This window comes from Lampetra fluviatilis, chromosome 50 (genome assembly GCF_964198595.1).
Source record: "Lampetra fluviatilis chromosome 50, kcLamFluv1.1, whole genome shotgun sequence".
NCBI classification, from domain to species: domain Eukaryota; kingdom Metazoa; phylum Chordata; class Hyperoartia; order Petromyzontiformes; family Petromyzontidae; genus Lampetra; species Lampetra fluviatilis.
The window spans coordinates 9,107,478-9,125,542 of NC_136324.1; the positions used below are offsets into that span (position 1 = coordinate 9,107,478).

Genomic DNA, 18,065 nt, shown 5'->3' on the forward strand with positions numbered 1-18,065 from the left:
CAGCCTCCGCACACTGACCGGAGATTTTTTAAAAATTCCCATCTGTGCATCATCATCATCAGGTGCATCAGCTGCTGCTACCATGGTTTGTGCGCGGCAGATGTGGTTTAGTGTTGTGGCCCAGAAGCTTCCCCTCTACGCACTCTCGCCCCTCCTCTCATCTCACTCCACTCGCCCTTGTGTACTCTGCTCCAGCAACCCAGGCTCTCTTTGGAAACCCTCGGCTAAGCTTTGCTCAGTGGAAGGCCGCTCCTTCTCCCTCCGCTGCCCCCAAAGTCTGGAATTCCCTCCCCCAGCCGTCCGTGCCGTTGGCTCAAGACCTTTCGTGGCCGACTGGAAAAATAAACGAGAGTAAATTGGTCACGGGAATGTTGAGTTTCTCAATGGAGGTGGGTGTAGTCCAACGGCTCGGTGCCGCCCCATCTCGAGGTGCCACACCTGGGCGCATCCACGTCACCCGTGACAATTACCGTGACGACACCCGTGACGACACCTGTTACAGCAAGAAGCGCCTGGGTACCGTTCACGACTCGGGAACTGTTTGTTCTGTGTTGTGGTTTGTATGCCCCCCCCCCTTGCCCGCCCCTGTTCTGTCTTTGTGTGTGTGTATATTTGTGTGTGTATATATATCTTTGCGTGTTTGTCCTTGTCTGTGTGTGTATCTTTGCATGTGTATATCTTTGCGTGTGTGTCTTTGTGTGTGTATCTTTGCGTGTATGTCTTTGTGTGTGTGTGTGTATCTTTGTGTGTGTGTATCTTTGTGTGTGTGTATCTTTGTGTGTCTTTGTGCGTGTCATTGTGTGTGTGTATCTTTGTGTGTGTGTATCTTTGTGTGTCTTTGTGTGTGTGTGTCTTTGTGTGTGTGTCTTTGTGTGTGTGTGTGTGTCTTTGTCTTTGTGCGGTTGTATAGCAGTTAGTGTTGTGCTAAGAAACCCGGCAACACGAGTCCCGCTCACGACCAACACCAGTGACAATAATTATCTGAACTGGTCCTGGGCCTCCCCTAGATCGACTCAGCCTCAAATGAGTACCTGGTGCGGTGTGTAAACATCGCCACGACGGAGACAAAGGCGGTCGGGCGTGGTGCTGGCCACCCAGCCGCTCGTGTGCCGTTCCGGCCTTAATAGGTGCTCGCTAACAGCACTTGCCCCAACAGTCTGTTAAGGCTACAAGGGGGTTTTTGTCTTTGTTTTTTGCGTGTGGGAACGTGGGATGTTCGAACGCTCACTGCGGAGGAGAGGCTGCCACTGGATCGATCTCTGCGGTATTCAGGAGGTCCGGTGGACTGGCTCTGGCTACAGTCACCATGAGGGGTGGGACAGTCCTCTACTCGGAGCACGAGACTGCCAAAGAACAGGGAGTGGCTCTTAATCTGAAAAAAGATAATGATGGGGGCGTAGGAGCGTGGAGCTGACGTCTGCAAATCTGTAAGCCTGAAGCTACTCTGGGCTTGCTAACCCATCAATGGGAGGCATTGTGGTGGTTGCTTACGCCCCCAGCAAAGATGAACATCAATGGAGGGATGCAGGCAAGCCTGATGAGTCAGATGCCTTCGATGACCTCCTGTCACAGGTGTTAGCTAAAGTGGCCCCTCTGGATAGAGTCATCCTGTTGGGTGACTTTAATGCCCGAACGGGCCATGACGCTCGCACCTGGGCTACAGTGAGCGGAAGGCATGGTCAACTCAATAACAACGGTAGGAGGCTGCTAAATTTCTGTGTAGCCCATGGGCTTGTAATTACCAACACTCTGTTCCGGCATCGGCACATCCACGCAACATCATGGATGTACGCCGGGTCCAAGCAAGAACATCTGCTGAACTATATAATGATGGAACAGTGGATGCAGGCCCATGTCCGAGAATTTAATAATCGCATTCAACTGGGCTTGGCATCGTCACCCACTCCTCCTGATGCCGAGGGGAAATAGGCGAGGTTTAGGACCGTGGCCCATGCAGCTGCAATGGCTGCTTTGGGTACACGGTCCAAACCTCCCCAGATACCCTGGCTGATGAATGAGGAGTTCCAGCTGGCTGAGGAAATCACTCTTTAATTCCATCAAAAAAGTAACCTGCAGCGCCACACCTATCACCATACTTCGGGGAAAGAAAGATGATCTGATCTCCGATCCCCAAGAACAGATTTGCAGGTTTGCTGAGTACATCTGTGAGGTCTTGGGAGAAGGGAAATCCCTCAGCCCAGAAAAGATCATGGGGCAAAGTGAGGCTAATCTTGCTGATGCTGCCGCGCCTCAAATATTGGAAGAAGTAGTCACCCCCTGTGAGTGGCTGGCTGAGGTGCCATCTGTTGAGGTAGCATGGAAGGCGATCCAGAGTCTAAGACGAGGAAAAGCACCAGGCAGAGATGATCTCCCAAGCAAACTGCTGAGGGAGGGCGGCGTTTGTGTGCAGAGTGCCCTATATTACATCATTATAACAGTCTGGACCACTTTACGGGTTCCGTAGGATTGGAAGGATGCCCTGGTGGTCCCCCTCTTTAAGAAGGGGGACCGCACTGATCGCAACAACTACAGGGGCATCTACCTCATCAGTGTACCAGGGAAGGTCCTGGAAAGGTTAATTATTTAACATTGCCTTGCCTTGCACGATGAGGAGAAGCTTATGGAGCCCCAACGTGGTTTCAGGCCAGGACAGTCTTGCACAGATGCCATATTCTCTGTCCATCTGCAACAGCAGAGGTTTAGGGAATTCCAAAAAGACCTACATCTCTGCTTTATTTACCTGGTCAAGGCATTTGATGCCACCAATAAACACATTCCTGCGGAGGGAGCTGGTAGGAACGTTGGGTTGCTCGGTCAATGGCCAGGGTCAACGGCGGCGTGGTGTATTCCGCAAATATGGCCGACTGTGAGGGCAGGCACAAGCCGGCGTGAGTAGGTTAAACGTTGAGTTTTATAAGAGCACCACGGGGTGACCAGCCCCTCCCCACCCAGCCACACCCCCCCACCCAGCCCCACCCCACCCTCCCCACCCAGCCCCTCCCCATCCTCCCCACCCAGCCCCTCCCCACCCAGCCCCACCCCTCCCATTTTTGGATGCACGACGGACGGACACAATAATCCCCTGTGGGCTGGTGTAACCAGGAGGTTCCTACCAGTATAAGCATGGGCTCTGGGTTGTTCTTCGTGCTTTCAGAGTCCCTGACTCTCTGCTCACAATCATTAAGGACCTTCATGATGGTGGGCAGGGCCGAGTAAAGCTACATGGCTGGGAGTCAAATCCATGTGGTATAGATACAATGGGAGGCTGATCGATGCCTGGGTGCAGTCCTGGGATGGCTCCCAATTGGTCAATCACGTTATGTTGACCTGGAGCGTGCCACCTAAGAGGTGGGGCCTTACTATCAGTCCCTCCAAAACTATGCACCTTCTCTGCCACAGTCATGCCCTCCCTTCCCTATGCTTGCTAAACATAAACCCCCCTAATGGAACATCTTCACCAGTTAGAAACATTCAGTCTGGCCTGTCTACGCTTCATCCTGAGTTTATCCAGGTTGAATTGTGAGCTCACAAATCCTTGAAAGATTTGGACACAGTCCCATTGGTGAGCTCCTTCGGCAGGCAAGGCTGCATTGGCTGGGTAATGTAGCCCACATGCCCAGCCACCGCATGCCCAAACAGCTTTTGTTCGGCTCGATAGATGGGGCTAAATGGGCGTTGCACGAGCTAGAGAAGAGATAACATTATGTGGTACGAGAGGATATGCAGCTGAGTGGACTTGCCAATGACTGGTACCAGCGGTGTCAAGATCAGCCTCTACTGGGCAGTTGAAGGCCCAGTAGAGGCCAATCGTTACTGGGCAGTTGGGAGGCAGTCGCCCTCCAACAACAACGGAGCACAGAGGAGTGACGTTCACAACAACGAGCGGAGCGCCGGGCGACTAAAACACAGCAAGTTGGCACAGTAGGGGGCACAGGTGGTCCATCTGCCAGTCACCTCATTCAGTCAACTCATGGCACCTGGGTCTGTCTCGTGACCTCCTGCCAGAAGTGAGCCTTCGACACTTCACTTGGCCTCAATGTGCACCTAGCCTGGCACAAGAGCTGTTGTGACCGTCACCGCCACTTTGTGGGGGGGGGGGTGTAGTTCGAGACTACTCTGGGGGCGGGGGGGGGTGGGGAACGGGCAGGTATAGTTCTAGACTACTCTAGGGGGGGGGACTGGGGGATGGGGCGGGTGTAGTTCGAGACTATTCTGAGTGACCCGCTCTCGTGTCGTGAACCCAGGTTACCCGACCTCGCGCAGCTTCAACAACACAAACCAGAGAAATCCAGTTCAGCCAGGTGAATGAATCAGGTGACACGCCTTGACGCCCACGCACACCTGAGTGTTTCCACCTGTCGGGCCGTCATTACCCCCACCCCACCCGCCTGACCATCCCCGGCCCCCTCCCTCCAACCCCACCACCTCCGCCCCTTCGCCACCGCACTCTATAAATCTCCCCGGAGCGCGACCTCTGGCAGACTCGGCGACCACGCGTTACCAGGTGAGTGCCGTGGGGTGCGGGGTCCACGCTGGGTTTGTAGTGCCTTTTGAACGCGCGCAGTCACTGCCGTCTGTCTCGTGCAATGCGTGCTAGAAATAACGTGGACGGATATAGCGGGTTTTACATATCACGAGGTAGGTTCTTTGTTACGGTGGGGGTGGGGGGAAGCATAACATTATTTTTTAAAAAGTTGGAATTGCGCTAGCGAAGCTCAAAGACTCCACAGCGCGCAGAGCAATGTCGCTGCTGCTATAGAAGCTGCGTTCCCACGCTGCTAATGCGAGAGCGACCCGTACCGTGCAGGCCCGGTTCGGCTCTCCACTGCACGGCGACCCGGGTAGCGGTAGATCGTGCGGTTCCACAACTGTTCCGTGATCTTCGGTAGTAGTCAGCGGTGTGTTTATTTCATTAAATATTTAATTTATGTTGATTCTGATATCTGTATTATATATAAAACCGAGAAGACAAAAATAAGCGGGTAACATTACACGTTGTAAACGAGATATTTTGCCTGGTGGAAATAGCGGAGTTTTGTTAGGACAACGGATAACACAATGGGTAGGCGTATATAATGCAATGGGTAGGCGTATATAATTAAATGTATGTTGAACTTTCATACAATGGGTACGCATTATATTTAACGCAATGGGTAGGCACTACAGTCAATGCAATGGATGGGCAAATATAATACAATGGGGAGATATAGATATTACAATGGGTATGAATTATAGACAATGCAATGCATGGGTAGGCACCATAGATAATACAATGGATAGCAACGATAGGTAATACAATGAGTATAAATTATAGATGATACTGCGGGCGGTATTAATACTCCAGGTTACTACTGTGGGTAAATAATGTGGGGGTGGCATTAACCGTACGCGCCGTCGGCTCGGTGGACGTTAAAGATCCTGTGACGTCATTCTAAATGTCTCGGCCATTTGTGGGGCCGGTCACTATTAAAAATTTGCCGTAAAAAATATATAAATGACACCGCAATGACCCGGTTGGGATCATAGCGACGCATTCCTTGCAAATTATTAGCATCATCATCATTATTATTGTTGTTAAGGCTGAGTCGACCTATGGGAGTGACTCAAAACCGGTTCATATCGCAATTGCCAGCGCGCCCACCACTGCACCACCGCTCTCCGTAAGATCAAAGAACAGCCGCCATCTGCTATTTGTAGTGGCGGTGGTGACGTTGTCACCAGAGCGATGTGTGCCATGCTCGGTGCACTTTGACGCCTATCGCGTGAGGCATGGCATGCTCGCTGCTGGTAGGAAGTCACGAGTCAGACCCGGGTGTTGTGGCAATATCAAAGACAAAGATCCCCCCCCTTAGAGCCTCCGCAGGCTGATGGGGCAAGTGCTGTTAGCGAGTAGCACCTATGAAGGCTGGCACGGCACACGAGGGGGTGGGTGGCCAGCACCACGCCCGGCCGCCTTTGTCTCCCCAGTGGCACTGTTTTTAAGCACCACACTAGGTACTCATTTTAGGCTGAGTCGATCTAAGGGAGGTCCATGGACCGGTTCAGATAATCGTCACATACACACAGACCACACAGGCTCTCAACATATACATCCAGACAAAGATCACCCGTATAGCCTTCAACAGACTGTCGGGGCAAGTGCTATTAGCGAGGAACACCTATGAAGGTCGGCAATGCACACGAGGGGGTGGATGGCCAGCTCCACACCCGGCCGCCTTTGTCTCCCCAGTGCTGATGTTTTATACAGGTGCTCACTTAGGGCTGAGTTGACCTTGGGGGGGGGGGGGGCGGGTAGACCCAGGACCGGTTCAAATGTTCGCCTCTGATATCGGTGGTGAGCGAGAATCGAAATGATCGAAATGGGGGGGGGGGGTAGCCGGGTTCGGAGCACTGCGCTAATCACTGCGCCACAGCTCACCACGTGCGCACGCAGCTCGTGTCGCAGCATAAAGTGCCAAGTCACGATTGGTACCCGAAGCCTGACCCGTGCAATGTATTATGTATGTACAGATACACTGTATGTGCCTATGTATGCATGCATGCAATGCAGTGTACATGCGTGTACGAGTGGGTGTGGCGGTACTGGGACTTCCCTAGGGCGACTCACCCTCAAATGAGGACTGTATCTGGTGCGGTGTAAACATCGCCGCTGGAGAGACAAAGACGGCCGGGCGTTGTGCTCGTTACCTACCCCCTCGTGTGCTGTGCCGGCCGTCATAGGTGCTACTCGCTAACAGCACTTGCCCAGCAGTTTCTTAATGCAATACGGGGGCGTCTTTGTATCTTTGATGCATCTGACAGCCACTTCAGTCGGTCTGCCCCGCGACCTCCTGGCAGCGAGCCTTCGACACTTCAACATGCACGTAGCCTGGCACAAGCGCCGAGGTGCACATCACCGCCACTTAGTGGCGGCTGTTGTTGTTGTATCTCTGCGTGCGTTCGCGTGTGTTGCCCTATGGGATCAGACTGAGCCCTTCCTGGGAATGTGGAATTTCCACGACTGGCTCTGAGCAGAGATGCACGTTGAACAACTTAATTCGTAGCGGTGGTATTCGTTTTTTACACGCTTTTATTTAACTCACTTCGTCTGTTTGTATCCTCAAACATAAATCTTGTAACTCAATTTTTACACACTTCCCAATATGCTATCGACTGCAAACTTGGTATAGGTATCTCATACTGATGACAACACGATATTATATCATTAAAAATCCAAAACATATTTTTTTTAACTTTTTACACGCTTTTATTTAACTTACTGTATGTGTCGTCGTATCAAAAAATATTGTAACTCAATTTCAACCGTATTCCCAATGTCGTATCGACTGCAAACTTCGTATAGCTATGTCATACTGATGACAATGTCATTGAAAAAAAATATTTTTTTAAACAATAATTTTAACGGCTTTAATTGTCCACGCTCAACCGACGTTGCCTGTAAATCATCACGGTCCCTTACGTCACGGCAAGCCTCGGGGAGCCACGCCCAGGGGCGGGGGATGTGGAAGGAGGGGAGGGGCGATGGGGGAAGGGGGCAGGGGGAGGGGCAGCTCGGACAGTACATTTCATTAAAGCGTGTTTAAAAAAAAAGCATTTTTAAATATTTTATTTATTACACGCTTTTATTTAACTCGCTCTGTCTGTTGTTGTATCCTCAAATCTTGTAACTCAATTTTAACCCACTTCCCAATGTGGTATTGACTGCAAACTTTGTATACTTACGTCTTACTGATGACAATACTATATTCTATCATAAAAAATAAAATAAAACATTTTAAACAATCTTTTTACACGCTTTCTATTAACTCACTCTGTCTGTTGTTGTTGTCGTATCCTCAAATCTGGTAACTCAATTTTAACCCACTTCCCAATGTGCTATCGACTGCAAACTTCGTATAATTGCGTCTTACTGATGACAATACTATATTCAAACATAAAAAAAATAAAATATATATTTCTTTACAATCTTTTTACACGCTTTCTATTAACTCACTCTGTCTGTTGTTGTTGTCGTATCCTCAAATCTGGTAACTCAATTTTAACCCACTTCCCAATGTGCTATCGACTGCAAACTCCGTATACTTGCGTCTTACTGATGAGAATACTATATTCTATCATAAAAAGTTAAATATATATTTTTAAACAATCTTCTTACACGCTCTCTATTAACTCACTCTGTCTGTTGTTGTCGTATCCTCAAATCTGGTAACTCAATTTTAACCCACTTCCCAATGTGATATCGACTGCAAACTTGGTATACTTATGTCATACTCATGACAATACGAAATTCTATCATTAAAAATAAAAACATTTAAACCATCTTTTTTATATGTTATGTTTCGGCTTGGGTCTAATTGTCCACACTCAACTGACGTTGGCTGTAAATCACCACGGTCCCTTACGTTATGGCAAGCCTCGGGGCCACTTCCTGGAGTAGTAGAGTTCTGCCATTACCAGTATGGTACATTTCATTAAAGCGTGTTTAAAAAAAAGTATTTTAAAATATTACTTTTCGAATCACTCGATTTCAGTTGGGCGACAGGGTGGCGGCAGGCCAGTTGGTGAAAACTCGTGCCTCCAAAGCAATGACGAGCCTGGGTTCGATTCCCAATAAGAAACTTTATTTAGACTGGAAGAATCCGATGAGCCTTGACGCTCTTCGTTCGGGGATTTCCAGTAGAGGAACGGGGTCAGAAAGTTACACAACAAACAATACAAAAACACGATACGAGTACAAAGCACAGGAAGGGTAAGCAAGTAACTAAAAACAAATAAAGTATACAAGTGTAGCGGCGTGAATGGGCTATGTACCGCAACATAAACGGACTGTGTACACTTACCTGTAGGGGCAGACACAGTCCAGCAGGGGCAGTCACTATCCCTAGCCCCGGAGCAGGAGGGGGCTGTGGGGTGTCCTAGGATCCCCCGCAGCCCCCTCTGGAACTCTCTAGAAGGTAGGTGGAGCCGGGGCTGACGCACCGGTGCTGGGTATAAAAGCCGGACCTCTGGAAGGGTCCGGGGCTAGTCCAAGACGGAAGCAAGAAGATCAGCTAGATAGGACCCTGGGACCCCTAGCCTCGCTGCCCTTGTAAGGGCCGGGACTCTGTGTGGCTCAGTGGTGAGACCCTGGGAACCCCCGGCCCGACGTCCTTGTGAGGGCCGGGTCCGAGTGGGCCAGTGGTCGAGACCCGCACCCTGGCTAGGTCGGGTTAGAGTAGCCTCCCCTAGGCACCCATAGCCGGAGGACCCAGAGTAGTGGTCCCGTGTTAGGGCACGTTAGCCAGAGGCAATACCTCCCCAGGCAGTGGGTATAGAAGCGCCGATGCCCTGAGTAAGCCATGGCTGTATTGCCGTGTATTGGGATTAAAAGTGTTGCCTCCAAGATCAGTCTCCGACGTCTCCAGAACTCACTACACTACACAAGTACAAATTGCAAAAGTGCATCATTGTGTTTAGTTTAGTGTCCTTCCTCCGCACTTCCGATTAGCATGGCTGGCTACGTACGGTGTGATAGAAGTTTTACAAACATGTCATGCCGATATTTCAACACGAAATGCAAGCTGGGGCAAGGGACCAAAAAATAAAACTGTCCCAGACCACACCAAGTCGTCCCTCAATAAAATAGCACATTGAAATGGAACTATCAATGACTTGGCAGGGGAGGCTCCTCAAGAGGAGTCTTGAAACTCTGAGGCTCTCCTGGGTAACCAAGCGGAGCACCGTGCTTCACAAAAATACGGGTGATAATAAAAACACCGCACCCATTTCCAAGTCACTTGAAATGCTTAAAATACCAGCGCCCAAGCAGGAATGTGAAGAATTCAGAAAAATCCCATTCTACGCCACAAACACCACCGCTACCACCAAAGACAAAGATACCCCCCTCCCACCGTATTGCCTTAACAGACTGTTGGGGCGAGTGATGTGAGGGAGTAGCAACTATGAAGGCCGGAAGGGCCCGCGAGGAGGTGGCTGGCTAGCATCGTGCCTGGTCGCCTTTGCTTCCCTCATAGCGATGTTTACACACCGCACCAGCTACTCATTCGCGGCTGAGTTGACTCGGGGGAGGCCCAGGACCGGTTCGTATGATCATCACCGTCGTTGACCCTCAGTGGCTCTACCAATAAATTGCACGAGCTCTGCAGTCCTCTACATATTAGCCTGGTTGCTTTTTTTGTTGTTGGTGGTTTGAGATGGCAACACTCGATCCCACACAGGCGGGAACTGATGACTGTGCCGCCGTCTCCTGGCCAAGCCAGGGAATGGCTCCTCGACCCCCTTGGGAGGGAGGTTCCCAACGTCCGTGTGTGTGTCTCTGAGAGCGTGTGACCCACCAACCATCGCTGCCGACTCCACAGTGCTGGAGCACAGGCGAAACACGTGGTGCACAGCAACCATGGTCCATTTCCAAGCCTCCAGAAAGCATTAGCGGACCACAACGCTCTAAGGCACGCATCGGCTGGCCTCATCCGTATTTGCTGCGTGGGTTGGGCCACGTGGTAGGCACGAGCCAAAAAATTGCTGTCATCAACTCCTCCGCCACCCGACAGCGATTGTCGCCTTTGCACAGAGGGGAACAATGCGTGGCCAATGTAGCGGTCACATTTTGACTAAAGCTCCCACTCCTATGGACCTTTGTTACCAACATTAAGAAGGCTTTTTATATCCTTTCTGGCAACATTGCAGGAGGTGTTAAGATGTTGAAACACCAAATAGACGCCTATTACAAGACATCAAGGATGCATTAATCACAACAACAACCGCCATTCGCCACTAAGTGGCGGTGCCGTCGCCACGGCGCTTGTGCCAGGATTGGTGCACTTTAAGGCCACGTGAAGTGTCGAACGCCCGCCGGCAGGAGGTCACGGGACAGACCCAGGTGCCATGGGTGGACTTACTGAGATGAGTGGCAGATGCACCACCTGTGACCCTAATGTGCCAACTAGAACGCATTAACTACCCACACTTGCGGTAAATCATTCCAGCAAATAGGCTTGCATAATGGATGCATAGTCCTTGAAACTGATTGGCCTGCACCAGAGCTATACAGCCTTCTTCATGGCGTCGTCTCACCTGTGCAATAGAGGAAAGAACGCAAATAGGCGAACAGTACAGGGACAATGCAAACAAAGCAGTTTTTGTGTGTGTTTAGTTTGTTGTCTTTCCAAAACAAACATTTTTGGTTGGATATGACACTGGTGAGACTATCCCATACAAAAGCGGTCTCTGGTGTAGGCCAATCGGTTTAAAAGACCATGAATATATATTGTCAGAACATGTTTTTTGCATGTACGTGTGGTTAATGCAGACTCGATTCCTTGCAGAAAGGTTTCTATTTGTTGTTTGAGCATCTTACCACTTCATTTTAACACGTAGGCTTTCGCGACCAATATTGTTCATAATCAACGATTTTTTGGGTTTAGATCGCGTTATTTATAAATGTGTCGTAACCCTCCACCACCCGACACGGCCAATCAGTAAAAAAGTGTCACGTTGACAAAAGACAAATAGTTCACTGCTTTAGCCCACCGGTGTGTTGAAGCGTGAAACCACAACATTTACAATTTGAGTACGACGTTTCGCTGGTAATTGCATCCAGCATCATCGGGCAATTCGCCAGAATGGTGAGGCTCTGCTGTGTCTCCCGTTCTTATATAGAGCAGCAGCAGGGTGACGTCATCATTAACTCATTAACTCATCAGGTGCAAAGATTTGAGGGGGGGTTATTGTAATTATATACTTGATTAGTAATACGGCTGTTGTTACGATGCGAGTTGTAGATTAGTAATCATTTGGAATGTGTTCTATTGTGATTATGCTACATTAATAATCAGTTAGTGCTTGTTTCCCTTATAAGGAATTGTAATGCATCTTATTTAATAATACGCTTCCAGGCCGCACTAAGCATGTAGCTGTCCGAGCGATTAAAGTTATTTCTGTTCCTCTCAATCTCAATGGATTCTCTAATTAGTCTTTGCCAGTAGTAACTAGTTTTACACAACACTTCAACGTTGTCAAAATCAATTGAGTGTCCCTGTTGGCAAGCATGTTCAGCCACTGCCGACAGTTGTGTTTGCGATAGTTTAATATTTATCTGGTGTTCTTTTAGTCTTACACTAACGTTACGCCCTGTCTGTCCAATATAGCATCTGCCACATACACAATTAATCCGATATACACCTTCTGTTGATAATTTAGGTAGTTCGTCTTTAGTGCACGTTACTAGTTGTTGAATTTTGTGTACTGTACCAAATCTTACTGTAATGTTTTGCTTTTGCAAAACACGGGCTAATTTGTCAGTTACTCCTGAGATAAATGGTATTTTTATTGTTTTAATAATCTGATCGCTTTCAGCAGTGTTGCTTTGCGATCGTGATTTGGCATTTAGTGCTCTGTTAATTTGAGCATTATTGTAGCCATTCTGTCTTAGTGCTTCTTTAACATGTTTAATCTCTCTCACTAGACTTTCATCATCTGACACTGTTTTAGCCCGATGTATGAGCGTCTTAATAAGAGAGGATTTCTGAGCTGGGTGATGATGTGAATCTGCATTCAGATAGGCATCAGTGTGCGTTTGCTTTCTGTAAACGCTGTGTGTTATTTTACCATTTAGGCCATGCCCAAGTAAAATATCCAGGAACGGGAGTGTGTTATTCACCTCCATTTCCATGGTGAACTGAATGGCCGGGTTTTGTGCACTGAGATGATTTAGAAAATCGTTAAGTGTATCTTTACCATGTGGCCAGACAACCAAAGTGTCATCCACATATCTAAACCAAAAGGATGGTTTTAATGTGCTCGAGGCAAGTGCTCTGGTTTCAAAGTTTTCCATGTACAAATTTGCTATAGCAGGAGATAAAGGAGAGCCCATTGCTGCTCCCTCCCTTTGTTTAAAGAATTCGCCTCTCCATAAGAAGTAAGTGTTATTTAAACAATGGTCAGCGAGTTTCGGAATATCTTTTGGTAAATCTGTATTCTTTACCAGTGTATCAAGTAATTTAAGCGACTCGCTCACTGGAACCTTAGTGAATAGCGAAATCACATCAAAACTCACCAAAATATCATTAGGGTTAAGTTTAATATCTTTGATCATATTCACAAGATGTTCTGAATTTCTTATGAATGATGATGTCCTACCGATGTAGGGCTGTATTTGTTTAGTTACATATTTTGCTAATTTATATGTGGCAGAGCCAATTGTAGTGACTATGGGTCGTAAAGGGATGCCGATTTTATGGATCTTTGGTAGCCCATACAGTCTAGGTGGTTTTGAAGCCCTTGGCTTAATTAGGAATTGCTCATTTTTTGGGATTAATGAATTTGCAATGATTGCAGTAGTCTTACGTTCCAGAGTATTAGTTGGATCTCGTTTAATTTTAATGTAGGTACTTTCCTCTAATAAATCTTTAATTTTATTATCATAATCGGCTCGTGACATCACTACAGTAGTGCGGCCCTTATCAGCTGCTAGGATTTGAATATCTTTATTTAGACGAAGCTCTCTTAAGGCTTTTGCCTCGTTCGAGCTAATATTTACTTTCGGTAAGAACGGGAGACACAGCAGAGCCTCACCATTCTGGCGAATTGCCCGATGATGCTGGATGCAATTACCAGCGAAACGTCGTACTCAAATTGTAAATGTTGTGGTTTCACGCTTCAACACACGGTGGGCTAAAGCAGTGAACTATTTGTCTTTTGTCAACGTGACACTTTTTTACTGATTGGCCGTGTCGGGTGGTGGAGGGTTACGACACATTTATAAATAACGCGATCTAAACCCAAAAAATCGTTGATTACCACCTCATGTTTTATTGTCAGAAAAGGATAAAACCTATTCTTATTTTTCATACGTTGCTCCTGGCAAAAAAGGTCCCAAGATGTTGTTGCTGCTGTGTTCGCGCAGCATCACGGATCTCCCGTGTTTAATAGCCCGGGGGGAACCGACTGAACGGGATGATCCGTGTAACAAATACAACAAACGCATGAAATCGAAACACTTCGCCAAGCATTGGCTTCAACTCGAGCGAGCCCGACTCTGCCGATGAGACACTGAATTGTCGAAACCGCTCCAGAGTTGAAGCAATGACGCACAAATGCTGCGCCTCCCAGAAGGAGGGCTGTGTGGCTGATGGGATGTGTAGAAAAGAAATACTGTCGTGTTCTATGTGTTGAACTTCTTTCGCACCGTACGTAGCCAACCGTGCTAATTGGAGGTGCGGGGGGACACACCAAACTAAACACAAAGCAGAGCTACAAAGTTACTTATTAATCATGAACGCCGTCGTTATGTTTGTGTTGCCGTTAACTTGGGGGGGGGGGTGTGTTGACGGTGGTGGCGGTGGTGGATGGAGGCTTACGTAGCGCTAAGGAGGCGATAAGGCCATGGGGCACATTCCCACGTTGCATCGCTCAACAAGCGTCCGTGGTGGCGAAGCCTCGGCAGAGATTGCAATGGGAGCAGAGTTCGGAATGTGCCTAATGCGTCATCAATGCCCTCAGCGGCCACACCACAATCACGGCCACACCAAAGCTTAAAGACAAAGATCCCCTCCCCCGTATAGCCTTAACAGACTGCTGGGCCAAGTGCTGTCAGCGAGTAACAGCACCGAATGAAGCTAGGCACGGCACACGAAGGGGTGGCCGACACCACGGCCGGCCACCTTTGTCTCCCCAGTGGTGATGATTACACTCTGCACCAGATACTCACAAACCCCTCCACCCTTCCCCCTCACCCGTGCAGTAATCGATGCTCACTAACGCGAGCGGCTCCGCTGTGATTTCTCCCGCAGATTGCCTGACAAAAAGAAACCCCGAGCAGACCTTCAGCCATGGACAAGCATTCGAGTACGTACCCCCACCCCCTCGGTGGCCTGGCCACGGTCCGTCATCGCGGGGCATAGCAGAAGGGCCTTGGCTGACTGGCAGGATGCGGTAGTGGTTCTCAACCGTGTTTGACCGCTGTACTCTCCCTCATTGAATTTTGTTTCAATCGAGTAGTAACCCCCCTCTTTCCCGACTCAACGTGAGAGAGAGAAATAAATGTATGAATAATGAACATCAATATTTTAACCAAATGTCCATTTTGTGAGGTCTCCCTAAACTAGCTGGTAACTGATTACTCTTGGAAACCACATTGTTTACGATCAACGAGTTTATAAAGGTCGTTTTACATCGGTCTAGATGACCATCTGGGTTCAAATGTTATCGCAGTTATTTATTATTGGCAGATTCACATAGACGATCATTCACCAATGACTCTCGTGTACATGACAGACTTTCAAACATTTATAAAATCACCTCACATTATCACGTTACTCCCCACTGCTAGTGTAGAGCGAAGTCCTCGTGGTTATTGTGACGTGGAATCGCGCAGACTCACGTGGAGGAGGCAACGCCTCCGATCCGGTGTTGCCCCTCCGCCACGACGGTCCGTGAGCGTTGCCACAATGCCCGAGTCCCCCAGTTGTGGCAAATGACCGATTGCAAATAAGCAGTGGCATAGTAATTTACATCATCAGTTCTGAGCGGGGGGCTGCGGCAGTCGGTCAGGTGGAGGCCCCAATACTGTGCTTGAAAACATATCTCGTGGTGTGTAAAAAAAGAATAGGTTTTATCCTCTTCTGGCAATAAAATAGGTATTACGATGTTCAAATTCCAAATAGATACTGTTTGCAAGGAATAAGGTCTGCATTGACCACACGTACTTGTGCGAGAAACACGGGGCAGGAAGTGCAGGAAGCACGGGGCGGGAAGGGCAGGAAGTGCGGTGGGCTGCAGCGTGCGGTGTGTGTTGTCTGTTGCAGAGTGCGGAGAGAAGGACAAGGACAAGCATTGCAAGGGCAAGAAGAAGGAAGGGGTGAGGCGCCACACAGCCACGAGCACGCACGAGGGAACCCCACAACAACAGCAGCGAGAGCCTTCTCGATAGTGACACGAGTGATAATTACATGAGCTGGGTGAGAGGGGGAGGATGTTCTTATTCAGGTTTTAAAGTTGATTTTGTTTCACCAGGCTGAGAATTCAAGAGACCAGGATAGTCCCACTAATGAGAGTGGGTGGGTTGGTGAGTGAGTGGGTGTGTGCGAGTTTGTGAGCGAGTAGGTGATTGGTTGAGTGAGATACCGAGGGAGGGGGTGAAGTCGAGTTGGCTTTGCGTCGCCACGTGAGGATTCGAGAGTCCAGGATAGAGTCTCACTCGCAACAGGCGGCCAGAATGCCAACAAAATTACAAAAAGTCAAAACAAAAAATTGAGCAAATAGAAATCGGTGCAAAATCAAACTTCCTCGCATGATGATGATGAGAAATGAAAAATAATATCGCACAAACGTAAATCAATGTTGAATAATACATTGCTTGCAGCACAAGTGGACGTTAAGTGGGGCGGTGTGATGTTCAGATGAGGCAGTGTGAGCGATGTTGGGGTGACACGGGCCCGTCTGTGTGTGTCTGTCCGTTTATTACAGAGCTCCAGCTCGTCGTCATCTGACAGCGACGATGGCAAGGTAACTACCGATCGGCATCTCCTCGTTCGTTGCTGCCACCCTAGCTTTCAGCACAAAGTGGTGCCGATTTTTCTCGACCCCCCCCTACAGATGATGATGTTACCCTTGTAGCTGTAGGCGACGGTTGATTGCGATCAATGCTGAGCTTATGATGACGGTTAGCACGGTTGACTACGTATGGTGCGGAATTAGTTCAACGTGCATACATACATACATCTCTCATGAATAATGCTGCTTGGTTATAATTCCGCTCATTTACCCAGGAAAGTCTCACCGAGTCTCAAGACTTTTTCAGGAGGGTCCTGCTAAGTTTTAGCCGTGGAGGGGGGTGGGGGGGATGCTGCCGCTGTGTGTGATCCCAATCGAGTAATTTGCAGGCTATTATATTTTTTCAGCATTGGGATGTTTCGCCAGCGCCAATTGTGTTTATTTATCCATGGGAAGTAAAACCAAGGAAGCCATGCAGAACAAGGGGAGAACAGACCAACTCCGCAGAGACTGGCACCCGAGTCGGGAATCGAACCCATGCTTTTCTCGGCTGTAAGGCACGGGTATTACCATTGCTCTGCCATTCCGCCGCCCAACGGTTCATGCTGCTGATGATGAGGATGATCTATCCATCCTGTGGGTAGTGTAATATAGAGGCGTCAGTGACTCAAACGAAAGATGGCAGTTCTCAACCAATAACCCATACACCTCCGATTAGCACGGTTGGCTACGTACAGTGCGAAAGAGGTTCAACTTACATATACACATACAATAGCGGACAGCGGCAGCAATGGGCGCTTGAATTTCTGTTCCCAGTGGAACGCACGAACTTCAGGCTCGCGACGCCGTCAAAGTTGAACCCCGATGTCACTAAAATATATCACGAACTATGCAGCAACTCTGCCCCAAAGTCACGTCGTCTCGTCATATCGAAGATGCGAAGCGGATATTGAGCCTGGCTATTGCTCGGATGGGTGAACGCGGGGTAACCCCGACTACGAACGTAACCGAGCGGCGTCTGTCTGCGTCGCGTGTGCTCGCAGAAGGGACACAAGGAGCACAAAGAACACAAAGACCACAAGGACCACAAGGACAAGGACCACAAGGACAAGGACCACAAGGACAAGAAGTGCAAGGATAAGTCCAAGCACTAGAACCCCCAGCGAGAGGGACCGGCCACGAGAGCCCTACCACGTGGCCGCTCTGCGTAGTGGGCACCCGGCCCACCACCCCCGCCCCCCCCCCTGCTCACTCCGCCCCCCCTTGTGTGACGTGGTGACCCTGGGTGATGTCAATGGAATAAATGTCAGTTATTGATACCTGGCTGTGTCTGCGTCACGTTTTTGTTGTTGTGATGGCGATTGTTTACCCCGGAGGAAAGCATTGCCGAGTCTCAAGGCTCGCTTTCAGAAGGGTCGGGGGAGATGACCGGAACCGTTCTTCCTTCTGATATTATAAAAGCCACTGGAGCTATGACACTTTTAAATCATCTAGATTGAAGACTAGTTTATTTAGAACTAGCGGGAAGTACCCAGCGTTGCCCGGGTCGAAAAGGCAGACGCACACAACTACTT

General features: G+C 48.9%; 1 long non-coding RNA gene across 3 annotated transcripts in view; it reads left to right on the top strand.

Annotated features, from left to right (window-relative positions):
- The window catches only part of LOC144948577 (uncharacterized), an 83,595-nt gene extending 65,787 nt beyond the window's left edge, over window positions 1–17,808 (top strand). The window contains exons 1-5 of one of the 3 annotated variants that reach the window (XR_013640178.1): window positions 4,449–4,504; window positions 14,790–14,844; window positions 15,804–15,856; window positions 16,465–16,503; window positions 17,535–17,808. This is a non-coding gene — a long non-coding RNA (uncharacterized LOC144948577). Of the gene's footprint in view, window positions 1–4,448; window positions 4,505–14,608; window positions 14,677–14,789; window positions 14,845–15,803; window positions 15,857–16,464; window positions 16,504–17,534 lie in introns of those variants that run through there. The other 2 variants (XR_013640179.1, XR_013640180.1) reach the window with 2 other exon arrangements.
- The last annotated feature ends 257 nt before the right edge of the window (window positions 17,809–18,065 follow it).